The 16,369-nt window shown below is 36.5% G+C and overlaps 1 protein-coding gene across 6 annotated transcripts in view; it reads right to left on the reverse strand.

The window, feature by feature from the left end:
- Positions 1–16,369, reverse strand: part of CLOCK (clock circadian regulator) — a 127,425-nt gene that overhangs the window by 85,683 nt on the left and 25,373 nt on the right. For 4 of the 6 annotated variants that reach the window (XM_060654978.3, XM_078446109.2, XM_060654979.3 and 1 more), the window contains one exon: positions 2,241–2,332. The exons of 1 other annotated variant lie outside the window; for it this stretch is intronic. The gene's annotated coding sequence lies outside the window, so the exon portion shown is untranslated. Of the gene's footprint in view, positions 1–2,240; positions 2,333–10,330; positions 10,439–16,369 lie in introns of those variants that run through there. One more of the 6 variants, XM_060654982.3, reaches the window with a different exon arrangement.

The following is a 16,369-nucleotide window of genomic DNA, read 5'->3' on the forward strand; positions in this document are numbered from 1 at the left end:
TCAATTCTTTATTTCTCCTATTTCTCTCTTTTCTCCCTTTCCATAACTCCCATTATTTCAACATTAGAGATTCTGACAGTTGCTCCAATTTTATATTTTTCTCTCCCATTTTAACTTTGTTTTACTCTCGATATATTAGCTTTATTTTTCCACTCTTGAGTTCTTCATTTCTAATTTGTTTTTCTTTCACGTTTCACAAATTTAGCATCTCCCTTCCAACTTCTCTGAAACCATTAGGTAATAATTTTGTTTTTGTTTCAGTTTTTTACCTGCTGTAAGTGGGGTAAATTTTACCTACCTGGTCTCCATTTCCCCTAACTTGGTAAGTTCTTTTGGCATGGTCTTTGGCTCTCACATAACAGGTTTTCCCATAATGCTTAGAGATCTCTGGGAACCAAATCATTTAAGAGTGGGGTCTAAAAAGATCACTGAAATTCTTTGTGATAGGTTTTACTGACTATGAACTTTAGCAGAGGTATCAGGTTGGAATATTTCTTTGGGGAAATTCTTTAAGTCAGTATCTTCAGCTCTTTTCTCTTAGGCTGGTTACAATTTCCAGAGAAAAATCTTCTAAACTACTGACTGAAAAATTATAAAAATCTGGTAGCCTACGTTCTTAATCCCTCTATTTTCAACATGGTACTCCCATTCTCAACCATGTTTGCTGCATCTCAATTTTATCCTTGCTAGAAAATAGATCTCTAGTCTTCTGCTAAGATAAGGAAGGGGTAGATGCTTGGTACTCCAAGGTCAAGAAAAGGGTTTATGGAGTATAATCACCTCTTAGACAGACTGGCAACATATCGGCTTCTTTTTACTTCCACTCGTATTTCTATTTGCAGAAGTAAAGAGCGCTGTCCATTCCTGACATTTTAGAGGCTCTATAGTGCTGTTAAGTTTAGTCTCAGCATTCTCACAGCTGGCTCAGGGTTCTAGGGTCTGTAAGAGAGATACCAGACTTTCTTTTGCTTTTCAGGCTCCAAATTTTTTTTGCATTTGTTTCCTGTCCCCTTCTGTTTGCTCTTGTGAAGTTAGGCCTTTTGTTTTAAAGGAAGAAAAAAAAAACCATCCCTTTACTTTAGCTTTAATGGAGTTTCAAGGGAAAAAAAAAACAGGAATTTAATTGCATTTCTTTTGCCATCTTTAACTGGAAATTCCCCCATTTCTTCTTCATCAATTTTAATCAGGCTTTCACCCTCACCACTCCTACTGAGATTGTTCACTCTTATTAGAGGTTAAAGGACATTCATGCTGCCAAATGCAATAATGGTTGCTCTGGTCTACTCTCTATTTTACCTCATAGTAGCATATGATGTAACTAATCACTTCTACATTTATTAAATACTTTTCTCTTTTTGCCTTCTGCAACAGAACACTTTCCTGATTTCTCACTCATCTCACTGGTTGTTCCTTCTCCTCTAACACTGGCATGTCCCAAGGATAAATCCTTCTCAATCTATGTACACTTCCTATATAATTTCATCTAGACATATGCCTTTAAGTATTTCTCTGTGCCAATAACTCCCAAATCCACACCCTTAGACATGATTCTTAACTTCAGAGTCTTATATCCAGCTACCTTTTTGATATTTCTACAGCATTTACAGGTGTCTAAAATATTATACAGCAAAACAGAACACTTGACTTTCTCTGTAAATTTGCTCCTTGCCAAGATTTCTTCTCGAACCTCAATTCCATATACTCTTCCCCTCGTTTATTATACTCCAGTCACATTTTCTCTTTCCGTTCCTCAAGCATTCTATGGTCATTTTGGTTTCACTGCTTGTAAATCTCCTTTCTCAGATCTTCACAAGGCTGGCACATTCTTGCCATTCATATCTTAACTGAAATGTTCTTCTTCAGTGAGGGCTTTCAAATATTTATGTCTTTCAATAATGAAAGCAGTCACCAGTCTCTGTAACACATTATTTATTTTAATTCTGTGCATTGAACGACAAATGTTTCACTGGTTTATTTGTCCTCCCTCTCTTTAGAATGCAACCATAATGAGAGCAGGGACAGCTTCTGTCTTGTTTATCACTGCATTCTCAGTATCTAAAACAGTATCTAAATATAGTGGATACAATACATGTTTTGAAACAAAGTAATATAAATAGGAAAAATTTTTTAATAAAACATTCCTCAAATTAGTGTGTCAAAACAGTTTATGGATTAATTTATATATTTTGCTGGAAAAATGTCAATCCAAAGTATATTCTAAGATACAACCTTCTCATTACCTTTTGTGTTTTTTGGATCTTTTAAATTGCTTCTTCAGAAAACTATAGGTTCAATGTCTTCTTCTATATGGCTGACCATCAGTCTCAGAATTCTGTTTAAACAACAAAAAAATTATTTATTAGATTTACTTAACTTATAGAAGTTTTCATGAAAAAGTTTTACATAAAATTTAGAACTTAAGTCACAAAAAGTGTACATAACAAATGTTAAACTCCACAAATTGTTTTTAAAAAAATTAAAAATAAAGACTAAAAATAACAATTCTAGTACAGAAGTTAAAAGACAAAAGTATAAAAATAACTATAACTACAAAAATGGATTCATAAGATATACAATAAAAAGATGATATTTGTGATGTTGATAACAAAGTGTAGAAGGGAGAGAGAAGTGAAAGAATAGATTTCTGAAGTGTTATCAGTTTAATATAGATTGTCAAAACTATAAGATGTTTTATATAAGACCCATGGTTAAGCAAAAAGAAAATACCTAGAGAAGAGACACAAAAGGAAAAGAGAAAGGAATCAAAACACAAACTCTAAGACAGTCAACAAATAAGAAAATGGACACAGTAAGTCTTCTGTATCAGTAATTACTTTAAATGTAGATGAACTAAAGTCAGAAATCAAAGACAGAGTCGATACATTTATCAGAAAAAGTAAGATCCAACCATTTGTTGTCTACAACAGACTCACTTTAGATTTAAGGACATACAGAAGATGAGAGTAAAGGTGAAAAGATACTCCATGCAAATATAACCAAAAGAGAGCAGGAGTGGCCATACTTATATCAAACAAAATAGATTTTAAGTCAAAAACTAACAAGAGGCATAAAAGGATGTTATATAATGATGAAAGGGTCAGGTCATCAGGAAGATGTAACAATTACATATACATTCAACACCAGTGCACCCAAATATTTGAAGCAAACAAAGATGGAACTAAGGAAAGAAATAGATAGCAACACAGTAAGAGATTTCAATACTCCAGTATCAAAAAGGATAAAACATCCAGACAGAATATCAATACGAAACAGACAACTTGAATAAAACTCCAGAGTAAATCAACTTGACAGACATACACAGAACATTCCACCCAATAGCAAAAGAATACACATTCTTCTCAACTGTACATGGAATATTCTCCAGGACAGATCACATATTAGATCACAAAATAAGTCATAATAACTTAAGAAGACTAAAATCATACCAACTATCTTTTCTGCCCACAATGGAATAAACTTTGATAACACAAAGAAAACTGGAAAATTCAAATGTATGAAAATTAAACAATAAATGGATCAAAGAAGAAATCAAAAGGGAAATTAGAAAATACCTAGAACAAACAAAAACATAACATATCAAAACTTATGGGATGTAGCAAAAGCAATACTAGGAGGGAAGTTTACAAGGTAAATACTACATTAAGAAAAGAAAAAAAAAAATCTCAAAAACAAACCCTAACTTTACACTGCAAGGAACCAGAAAAAGAAAAAATAAGCCCAAAGTCAGCAGAAGGAAATAAAAATCTCAAATAGATGTAAACAAAACAGAGGATAGAGAAACAATAGGAAAAAATATAAAAAGGAATTTTTAGAAAAGGTCAACAAAGTGAAAAACCTTCAACTAGACTAAGAAAAAAGGAGAGATAACTCAAAATCAGAAGTGAAAGAGGCAATACTACAACTGACACCACAGAAATACCAACAAATTGGATAACCTAGAAGAAACAGATAAAATTTTTAGAAATACATAACCTACCAAGACTGAATCATGAAGAAGTAGAAAATCTGAACACACCTATAACTAGTGAAGATAGTGAATCAGTAATCAAAAACCTTTCAACAAAGAAAAGCCTAGGACCAAACAGATTCAACAGGGAATTCTACCAAATATGTAACGAAGAATTAGTTAACACCAATCTTTCTCAAACCCTTCCAAAAACTGAAGAGGGAACACACCCAAACTCATTTTATGAAGCCAACATCACCTTCACACCAAAGCCACACAGATCCCACAAGTAAAGAAAACTACAATATCCCTGATGAATACAGATACAAAAATCCTCAACAAAATAATAACAAACCAAATCCAAGAGTATATTAAAAGGATAATACAGCATGACCAAGTGGGATTTATCCCTGGGATGCAAGGTATGTTTCAACATACAAAAATCAATATGATATAGCAAGTCTATAAAACAAAGCATAAAAATCACACAAATATATCAATGAAGAACAATCATTTGACATAATTCAACACTGTTTCGAGACAAAAACACACAACAAACTAGGAACAGATAACAATTTTCTCAAAATAACAAAAGCCATATATGAAAAGTCCACAGCTAACATCATGGTCAACAGTGAAAAACTGAAAGCTTTCCCTTTAAGATGAGGAACAAGGTAATGATGCCGACTTTTATCACCTGTACTCAACATCATACTGCAAGTTCTATCTAGAGTAATTAGGCAAGGAAAAAAAAGACTTATATAAATTGGAAAGTAGGAAGTAAAATTATCCCTGTTCACAGATGACATGATCTTACATGTAGAATAATACCCTAAAGATTCCACAAAAAAAGCACATCAGAACAAATGCCAAAGTTGCAGGACACAAAATTAATACACAAAAATCAGTGACATTTCAATGTAGTAAAAACAAATAATCTGAAAGGGAAATTGAAAAAAAGAAACAGGCTCTGAAAACATTTCCTGGGTATGAATTATAGCTCAGCCCCTTTATTAGCTACAGATCTTAGAATAGTCACTTCATCTCCACATATCATTTTTTCGGAGATAATAGTGATAGGTACACACAGTTGTTCTGAGAATTAAATATGTTACATGTATGGGACAGTACACAGAAAACAGCAATTTTAAATATGACTAGTATTAAAAAATAAATATGATTAGTATTAATAATATTATCAATTAGATGGAAAAGGATCAAAGAGACACAAGAAAGCCAAGAAGAATTAGCTGTCACTAAAATTAAAGGAAAAGAGTGTTTGAGAAGTTAAAAATGTCAATATTGCTGGGCAGACAAGACAATGACTCTAAAATGTCCATTTAATAACAGAGTTTGATACATTTGGTAAAGAAGGTATGAAACAGACACTGAACACTACTTTAAGAGTGAACTTGAAAACCTCCCCTTTTTTAAAAATATAATTTATTGTCAACTGGCTAATGTACAGTGTATACAGTGTGCTCTTGGTTTTGGGGGTAGATTCCTATGATTCACAGCTTACATACAACACCCAATACTCATTCCAACAAGTGTCCTCCTCAACGCCCATCACCCATTTTTCCTCTCTCCCCTGCCCTCCCATCAACCCTCAGTCTGTTCTCTGTATTTAAGAGTCTCTTTATAGTTTGTCTCCCTCCCTGTTTGTAATTATTTTTCCCCTTCCCTTCCCCCATGGTCTTCTGTTAAGTTTCTCAAGTTCCATCCACATTGCTACAAATGGCATGATTTCATTCTTTTTCATTGCCAAGTAGTATTCCACTGTACATATAAACCATATCTTCTGCCAACATCTGTTGTTGCCTTATTAATGTTAGCCATTCTGACAGGTGTGAGGGGGTACCTCATTGTGGCTTTGATTTGTATTTCCCTGATGATGAGTGATGTTGAGCATGTTTTCATGTGTCTATTTGCCATCAGGACGTCTTCTTTAGAAACATGTCTATTCATGTCTTCTGCCCATTTCTTCACTGGATGATTATTTGTTTTTCAGGTGTTGAGTTTGGTCAGTTCTTTCATAGATTTTGGATACTAACCCTTTATCCGATACATCATTTGCAAACATCTTTCCCCATTCCGTCGGTTGCCTTTTAGTTTTGTTGATCGTTTCCTTTGCAGTGCAGAAGCTTTTTATCTTGATGAGGTCTCAATAGTTCATTTTTGCTTTTAATTCCCTTGCCTCTGGAGACTTGTTGAGCAAGAAATTGCTGCGGCTGAGGTCAAAGAGGTCGTGGCCTGCTTTCTCCTCTAAGGTTTTGATGGTTTCCTGTCTCACATTGAGGTCTTTCATCCATTTTGAGTTTATTTTTGTGTATTCGGTAAGAAAGTGGTCTAGTTTCATTCTTCTGCATGTTGTTGTCCAATTCTCCCAGCACCATTTGCTAAAGAGACTGTCTTTTTCCCACTGGATGTTCTTTCCTGCTTTGTCAAAGATTAGTTGGCCATACATCTGTGGGTCCAATTCTGGGTTCTCTATTCTATTCCATTGGTCTATGTGTCTGTTTGTGTGCCAATGACCATACTGTCTTGATGATTACAGTTTTGTAGTAGAGGCTAAAGTCTGGGATTGTGATGCCTCCAGCTCTGGTTTTCTCTTTCAACATTACTTTGGCTATTCGGGGTCTTTTGTGGTTCCACACAAATTTTAGGATCGTTTCTTCTAGCTTTGAGAAGAATGCCAGTGCAATTTTGATTGGGATTGCATTAAATGTGTAGATTGCTTTGAGTAGTATTGACATTTTAACTATTCCAATCCTCTCCCTTCTCAGAACTCCTGTTGAACATATATAGTCTGTTGTACATTGCTTATCTATCATTATGATTATATCGCAATGTATTGCTTTGTATCTTCTTAACTAGGAGGGCATGCCAAAGCAGCACTTTCCAGAACCAAAGAGAGTTCCTTAAATACAAATTCCAGTCTCACTCTTAGAGCACAGAATGAGCTTGCAACTTTCTAAGATGTCTAAGTGACATCCATCTTGAAAGAAGTGTTTAGATATTCAGTTCCCACTGCTACTTCTTTATAATATATCTGTATACTTGGGGTGCCCAAGTGGCTCAGTCGGCTAAGCATCTGACCCTTGATTTTGGCTCAGGTCAAGATCTCACGGTTCATGAGTTCTAGCCCCACACTGGGCTCTGTGCTAACAGCTCGGAGCCTGCTTGGGATTCTCTCTCCCCCCTCTCTGCCCCTACCCTGCTCACGCTCGCTCTCTCTCAAGATAAATAAATAAACTTAAAAAAAATAAAATGATTGGGGTGCCTGGGTGGCTCAGTCAGTTAAGCGTCCAACTTCGGCTCAGGTCATGATCTCACAGTTCGTGAGTCCGTGCCATGCATTGGGCTCTGTGCTGACAGCTGAGAGCCTGGAGCCTGCTTCAGATTCTGTGCCTCCCTGTCTCTATGCCCCTCTCCCCGCTTTGCACTCTCAAAAATAAACAAACATTTTTTAAAAATTTTAATAAAAATAATTAAATAAAACGATTAACTTAGGAACCTGGGTTTAAAAACGGAAACTACAATAAATCTTTTTCTAACCTAATAACCTATTGACCCACTGACCTAATTTGGAATTTAGGTGCGTTAAATCTGATATCACAAATATTCTGGGACTGATGGGTCTATTAACATTAATTAAAAGTAGCACTGAAATTTAATTGACTGGTATATAAAAACCCAAGCATCAATCCTTAACTATGTTTATCACCATTTATGAAAAATTCTAACTTGTTTCTGCAGAGTACTCAATGTTTGTATTATAGTTAAAGAGATAATTATTCCCAAAAGAACAATTTTAACTTGCAAATATTTAAATACTTTTAAAATTATTTAATGTAGGAGTAAAGATGAAATTAAACAGTTCTCAACTTATTCAATACTAAATGGGAACATCAGCCTACCTCTACAATGGATGTAAAATATTAGCAAGATGAAAAATATCCTTGACTCTATATAAAGCAGTTTCCAAGACCAATTTAAACTGAAAATTGACAGTAAGAACCAGAAACACACCCCAAACCAAACTTTCATGAACAGACAAGATTCTGGCTCAACACAAACAACAAATGATACCAGAGCTCTCATCTTTCAAATGTCTAAATGTGACATTTTTTTGAAGCCTCATTAAATAAAAAGGAAAAGTTAGCACAACTTTCTTAGTAGGACACAAGACTATTCCAATGATTCAACTAATGTATTTCTTCAAATAATGTCTGAGCTCCCTATTCATGTGATGGACTGGTCTCATCCACAGAATATACAAGCACCATATTCCTTTTTCAGAGATGAGTCTGAGGCCAGGGCCTGTCCCTAGCCTCCACTAAGTCCCACAGATGATCTGAAGGTACAGAGCCAAAGCCTGAGTCTCAGAGTGAACTACACACTGAAGGAGATACCATTACCCTGAAACTACATCAACTCTGCACCAAGCCTCTTTACTAGGATCAGCAGAAAGAAAGAGGGGGCCCTTTGGCCACTAAAAGGAGCATGCCCTAATCCCTTGAGCCTGTAAATATGTTACCTTCCATGGCAAAAAGGGACTTTGCAGATGTGATTAAGGTTAAAGATCTTGATGGAGAGATTATCCTGAATTATCTGTGGGTATAGTGCAATCATGTGAGTCTTTAAAAGCAGAGGACCTTTCAGACACATGCACCCCATGCTTACTGCAGCATTATTTACAATAGCCAAATTATGGAAGCAGCACAAGTGTCCATTGATAGATGAATGGATAAAGATATAGGGCACCTGGGTGGCTCAGTCGGTTGAGCATCTGATTCTTGATTTTGGCTCAGGTAGTGATCCCAGGGACGTAGGATCGAGCCCTGCTCGGGATTCTCTCGCTCTCCCTCTGACCCTCTCCCCTGCTCTCTCTCTTTAAAATAAAAAAATTAAAAACAAGATGTTATATATATGTATACACACATACATACCCACACACACACATACATACACACTGGAATATTATTCAGCCATAAAAAAGAATAAAATCTTGCCACCTGCAGCAACATGGATGGAGCTAGAAAATAAAATGCTAAGCAAAATAAGTCAGTCAGAGAAAGACAAATACCACATGATTTCACTCATATGTGGTATTTAAGAAACAAAATAAATGAGCAAAGGGAGAGAGTGGGAGGGAGGGAGGGAGAGAGACCAAGAAACAGACTTAATTATAGAGAACTGATGGTTACCAGAGGGGAGGTTGGTGGGGGGATGGGTTAAATAGGTGACAGGGATTAAGGAGGGCACTTGTGAAGAGCACTGGGTGATGTATGGAAGTGTTGAGTCACTATATTATATACCAAAAACTAATATAACATTGTATGTTAACTATACTGGAAATAAAATTGAAAAAAAAAATTTTAAAAAGCAGAGGACCTTTCCGGCTATGGTCAGAGAGAAATTATGAGACAGGAGAAGGACCAGAAAGATGCAATGTTGCTGGTTTTGAAGGTGGAGGAAAAGGGCCATAAGACAAGGAATGTGAGGTATCAAGAAGCTTGAAAACACAAGGAAACAGATTCTCCCCTGAAAGGAGAGAAAGGAATTTTCCAGAATGGAATGCACCCCTGCTGACACCTTGATTTTATTAGTCCAGTGAAACCTATTATGGAACCACTGGGCTGCAGGACTGTAAGATAATAGATTTTTATTGTTTTAAGACTTTAAGTGGTAATTTGTACGACAGCAACAGAAATTTAATACAAGTCCAAAAATCTCTGGCTGCTCTTGGTAAGTTTGCCTTTCTCAAACCCTCTCTCCCTCAATATTTACAATAACCTGCCTAGGAAACAATCAAGATTAATCTCACTATGTCCTACTTTCCTTTTATATCAGTCACCAGGAAAGGCCCAAACCCTCCACATCACATCCCTCCCCCCATTACCTGGATTCTTGTCCTCATTTACTCTTTATATCCCCTCATTGATCCCTTTGTCCTTCCTTTCCCAATTTCCAAACTCCTTTAACTGTTCTCTGGAACTCATGATATCATGAGCAAAATCTCCTATTGCCTCCACACCGCTGTTGCACCTCTTCACCTTCCTTGTACCAACTGAAGCCCCACTCTCCTCTCGGAGCTCTGCTCTAACTCCAGTCCTTTCGAATGACAGCTGTTTTCCTCTCCCATGTCACAGATGACTAGGTCTTGGTGGTGAGGTGGACCTCCTTGTTCCTCACTGTCATTCCTGAATTACTCCCCTTTCTCCCCCCTCCCTGAAATCCCCAGCTTCAGATCTCATGCCTCCAGACAATGTCAGAAACTACCCTCTCCATGTTGTAACCATTCAAAAACTCCCAGAGCAAGCCCTCTCATTCCCTTGGGGTTATTACTCTCTCCAATACCTCTTCTGTCATTGTTTTTGCATTTTAATATCTGTAACAACGATCCGCCCAACATCTTGGCCTTTACTTCCTCTCTTCCAACAATCCTGTGCACCATCCTACCTCCCACTCATTCCCTGGAATTATTCTAGAACTCACCATTGGAAACAATCACATGCCTCTCCATATTCTCAATTCCAAACACCTGATCCTTCTATATAGCTCACACAAACTGAGACAGCATGTGACCCGCCTGATTCAAAACCACAAAAAACACATCTTTTAAATGTGTTTATCTGAGCAAGTTTATCTGAGATGGTCAGGGAATATCTGAGAGACAGAAATGCTTAATTCTTTTTCATGTTTTGTCTAAACACCATGCCTTCCTTTTTGCCATTAAATCCTTCATGCATTTATAATATGAATAAGCCACTCCATGAGCCATTCTGTGGCGAAATGCAATGATTGCTCACAACTCTATATAGCCCAAGTCATGCTGATAAAACTTTTTATAATTCCAACTTAACAGCATTTACTTCTACAGGCACAAACAATACAAATATTAAAGGACATGTGAAGGAGAAACCAAGGCTTCTGAATGTCACTTTTCCTTTTCAGCTTCATTCTATTTCTCTGGCCTCATCTCCCATTCCACCCTCACTGTACACACACTCCCTGTTCTCTAGCCACAATGAACTTCTTGCCATTCCTATGAGGTAGCAAACAAAGACTCCCAGGTACACAAAAGTCCATTCATCAATGTCCAACATATTATCAACATGAATGACTTAATAAACTAGAATTCACATTCATAGGAAATCACATTGTCATTCACATCAGGATTCAATTAATCAATATGTAAAATTCATGCTGTTAGTGAAAAACTAAATAGATGTGCTATGTGTTAGTTTCCTATGGCTTCTAGAACACATTACCACAAACTTAATGGAATGAAAAAACATAAATGTATTCTCCCCCAGTTCTAGAGATCTGAGCCTAATACAGGTCTCACTAGGCTAAACTCGAAGTGTCAGTAGGACTGTGTTCCTTTCTGGAAACTTTAGCAAAAAATCTGTTTCCTTGCCTTTTCAACCTTCTCAAGGTTGCTCATATTCCTTGGCTCAAGGCTCCCCACCTCAATCTTCAAAGCCAGCAGCAGGCCATGTTCTTCTCCTGCTGCCATTTCTTTTGCCTCCCTTTCCCACCCTTATAAATACCCTTGTGATTGATAACATTGGGCCCACACAGATAATCCAAGATACTCTTTCCAACTGTAATTTCTCTTTGTCACATTAACCTAACATAGTCACAGGTTATGGGAATCAGGACATGGACATCTTTGAAGAACCGTTATTCTGCCTACCACATTTCATGACCCAAGAAGTCTCTCTTTGGTGAAAACAAAATTAAGTATCTTTGGGGAAGATAAGACATGAAAGAACAACAGGTAAAAGACTACACAACCATGTCAGGAAGTTTGGAACTTTTTCTTTGTTTTTGTATTATATTATTAAAGTAGCTATCTTTTCCCTTCAGGTTTCCTCAAGGGAACTGAAAAATAATGTGGATGATAATTCCTGCTCCAGGAGTTCAACTGCTTTCAAGTCTAACTTTATTGCTATATAGCAGCAATAGGCTCTATGTCTGGTTTTCTGAATGGCAAAAGTTAATGTCCAAATGAATATGAAAGCATACTTTTCCCTTTTGGACAACTATTTAATGTGCTATACCATATATTAAAAAAAGCATAATTTATAAGTGTCAAACAGGTGTCCAAAGAAGATTAATTAAATCCCAGCCTTTGTGGATTGGCCTGTTTTAAAAAGATAAGTGTATGAAAATTTCTGAGATGGATCTGAGGATAGAGGGAGAGGAAGCAGGAGAGAGAGGGAGGAGGAGGGGGAGGGGAAAGGGAGAGAGGAAATGAACGCATAAATTTTATCAACCTAGAGGAAGTATAGAATTTCATTAGTGCTAAAAATCTCCAGGAACCTGTTAGGAAATTTGATTTTTTTAAATTTTGTTTTAATGTTTATTCACTTTTGAGGGAAAGAGAGAAAGCAAGTAAGCAAGCATGAGCAGAGGAAGGGCAGAGAGAGGGAAACGTAAAATCTGAACCAGGCTCCAGGATCTGAGCTGTCAGCACAGAGCCCCATACAGGGCTCGAACTTACAAACCGTGAGATAATGAGCTGAGCCAAAGTCAGACACTTAACCAACTGAGCCACCCAGGCGCCCCAGGAAATTTGATTAAGTAATATTATATTTAAAAACTTAAAACCAATATATACAAATATGATAATGCTTTGACATATTATATGGCCACCAGAGCCACGTAAAATGCCACTAAAAAGATACCAATTTTTAAAGCCACAAGTATTCCTCTTTTTGCAGGATAATCACTTTATAAAACAGGCAGTTGTTTTGACCTATTAAAACTCGAGTAAACTGCCAGGTTGCTTTTGTGCAGCCAAGTAGGCCAAGCAAGTTCCCAACCATCTGAAAACTAGTTCAAATATCTTTAGATGCATCCTGAACCACAAATTATTCAGAAAATTACCATACGGTATTTCTTCTTCACTAAAATAATCATTATACCTACATTTCAAGATAAACTTACTCTTTTTACATTGTAAGATTTTTCAGTATGAATCATATTTGCTATCCATTTCTACTTATCTATCCCTTATTTACTTTCAAAGCTTTGAAATAAATATACATGGGTCTCTTAGTTGACTATTACTGTTTTTTAAACTTGCTTAAACTGATTTAAACTAGTTGCTGGATCCTCCCCTGAAATGAGAAGGTCTTAAAAAATGGTAGGCCAAGACCCTATCTGAATCTATGGAGTAGCAAGGGAGACGGGGCTCACACTGCAGACACATCTTTGTAGAATACAAGCAGGAGTAATTAAGAATAAGAGAGGATGTATGAATCACAGCCAGAAGGCCTATGACCAGGTTTCATAAGGTGCAACCTGGCCTTGACAAGTATTATAGAACAGAGACACACCCTTGATACAGAAGACAGAGGATATGAGATTTCTATGGATTTATCTTTATGTCTGCTATTGAGCCAGTAAATTCGTACTTCATATATTGTATTTTTCAGTTCTGAAATTTCCATTTGATTCCTTTACATGGTTTCTGGTTTTCAGAGGAGAACGATGCTTCCATTCATTTCAAGAGTGTTCACTTTTACCTCAAGGAGTACAGATAGAAAAAGACTTTAAAGCAACTGTTACAATAATTCCATCATCTGGCTCATTTCAGGTTTGGCATGTTTATTGTCTTTTCCCTTAAAAAGTGATCAGATTGTCCAGTTTCTTTGTATGTCAAGTAATTTTGGATAATATCTTAGACATAACTTATATCTTAGATACTAGGATATGAAACTCAAGATTCTATTAACCTCTTCTGGATAACTCAATTTATGTAAGTTTAAACTGCAAGTTCTGAAATTGCTTCTGTGGGTGGCAGTTCGAATGTCAGTTCAGTTTTTAAAGCCTTTATTTTTACTATGTTACTTGGGTTTATCCTCTGCAAGCATCACTCAGAGGCAAGTCTGGATCTGAACGGAGGTTTATATCACAGTTCAGTTCTCTAAGTCTTTGCTGTCTTTCTTTGGGTCTGTTCTGTGCATGTATAGCTCATGAGTGAGGTGGGTTGTTTATGGGTTCACACTCACAATTAGGAAATCTCCTCTCAGCTCTCTTCTCCCTGAGATTTCCCCAGCATGCTCGTTTCCAGAAGTCTCTTTCCCAACTCCTCTGGCCAGAGAAATTATTTTCTCTCAGAGTTTTAAGTGTTTGTGCCACCATGGCAGTGCAATTTACTGAGTAGAAACAGTCTCAGGGCAGGCTTGAGAGAGAAAAAGGAAAAAAAAAGGGGGGGACCCCCTTTTCCTTATCCTCTGGCTAGAAATAGGGGCTTCTCTTGAAGTTTTTGCTAACTGCTACACCCACTGTGCAGCTCCACAGTGGAGCCCACCATCTCATCAAAGCTGGATCGTGGAACAAGAAAAATGATAAACTCACAATTATTCAGGCAACTCTTCAAATTATGACTTCCCTTCTCAATTTGCCGAGATTAATTTTCAGTCATCGGACAGTTGGTTTTTGTATTAAGAGTTTTGAGGTCTAATCAGTCAGAGAATTAGGCTTACTCCATCTCGGTCTACCTACTGTATTATATCTATGTCCCAACAGACTTTTCACCTACTGGCTTTAGTAGTCATTGACTGATCATTATCTAGATCCACTTTTTCATTAGAAATTGCACTGTGGTGATTTTCTAATCCTATTATTTTCTCAGCATTTCTTATCAGCTGGGATTCTTCCATAAAGTAAACTTTTCCTCTGAACTATTTGGTTATCCTGGAATATAATCTGTGCAGAAAAACATTAAATGGTTGATTCTTTAATTTACAAATGATTTTCAGAGTAATGACCTGGTGCCTATGAGAATTTTTTTTTATTTTTTAATTTTTTTTTTTTAACGTTTATTTTTGAGACAGAGAGAGACAGAGCATGAACAGGGGAGGGGCAGAGAGAGAGGGAGACACAGAATCTGAAATAGGCTCCAGGCTCTGAGCTGTCAGCAGAGAGCACGACGCGGGGCTCGAACTCACAGACCGTGAGATCATGACCTGAGCCGAAGTCGGACGCTTAACCGACCAAGCCACCCAGGCGCCCCAAGAATTTTTTTTTAAATATTATGATGAACTTCTGGAATCGTATATCTGTGTTTCAATCTACTGTAGTCATTACACTTTTTAAATCTATTTTTATGAAAAACGTCAAATATACACAAAAGTAAAAATAATGTAATTAACCAACATATCACCCATTTAACAATTATCAAATCACAGTCAATCTGGTTACATCCAGTCTGCCCCTTCTCCGTTCCTCCCCACCCTCCCTTACATTATTAAAAGCAAACCCTCGAGGAGCCTGGGTGGCTCAGTCGGTTAAGCGTCCGACTTCCGCTCAGGTCGTGATCTCGCGGTCCGTGAGTTTGAGCCCCGCGTCCAGCTCTGTGCTGACAGCTCAGAGCCTGGAGCCTGTTTCAGATTGTGTGTCTCCCTCTCTCTGACCCTCCCCTGTTCATGCTCTGTCTCTCTCTGTCTCAAAAATAAATAAACGTTAAAAAAAATTTTTTTAAATAAATAAATAAATAATAAAAGCAAATCCTCAAAACTGTGTCACTGCATCTTTAAACACTTCAGTACAAATCTATAAATTACAAGGACTATTAAAAAAACATAACCACAATATCATTATCATACCTTAAAAAGTTAAGAGATGTATAAAACTTCTATAAACAAAATTAAATTAAAAAAAACAAAATTAGATTCTGAGAGAAATTTTAAAAGGCTTAAATATATAGAGGTACTACCATAGTAAAGGTATTGAAACTTTAATATTGAAAGATGTCCAATATACATCCAAGTTGATCTGTAGATTTAATATTAAGCTAGTCAATAATAACAAATAACACTAAACTTGCTTACTATTATTTTAAACTTGCTTATTATTAAGCAGGATATCTATTCAGGAAACTGACAGGTTGAGTACAAAATTTTTATTGAAATTCAAAGGATCAAGAAAACCAAGGCAATTGTGAAAAGCATAATTGGAGGATTTAAAGCTACAGTAATTAGAAGAGTATGGCACTCCGCAACAACAGACCAACGGAACACAATGGAGTCCAAAAATAGACCCACAAATAAACACTCACCTGAATTACAACAAACACTAGTAGATTACAAAAGGGAAAGGACAGTCTTTTTGATGATTTTTGATAAAACGGGTTTCCATATAGAAAATAAAATGAACCATGAATCCTATCACATACCTATGTATAAACTTAAATGTAAAAGTTAAAACAATCAAGTTTATAGAAGAAAACATACAAAAATACCTTCTTGGCTTTGGGCTAGGCAAAGATTTCTTAAAGCACAAAAGGCACTAACCATAAAAGAACAGTTTGATAAAAGTGACTATATTAAAATTAAGGGTCATGTAGTAAATATTTTTAGCTTTCTGGACCTAAGGTCTCTG

The sequence above is a fragment of the Panthera onca genome, chromosome B1, assembly GCF_046562875.1.
Source record: "Panthera onca isolate mPanOnc1 chromosome B1, mPanOnc1 haplotype 2, whole genome shotgun sequence".
Taxonomy (NCBI): Eukaryota; Metazoa; Chordata; class Mammalia; order Carnivora; family Felidae; genus Panthera; species Panthera onca.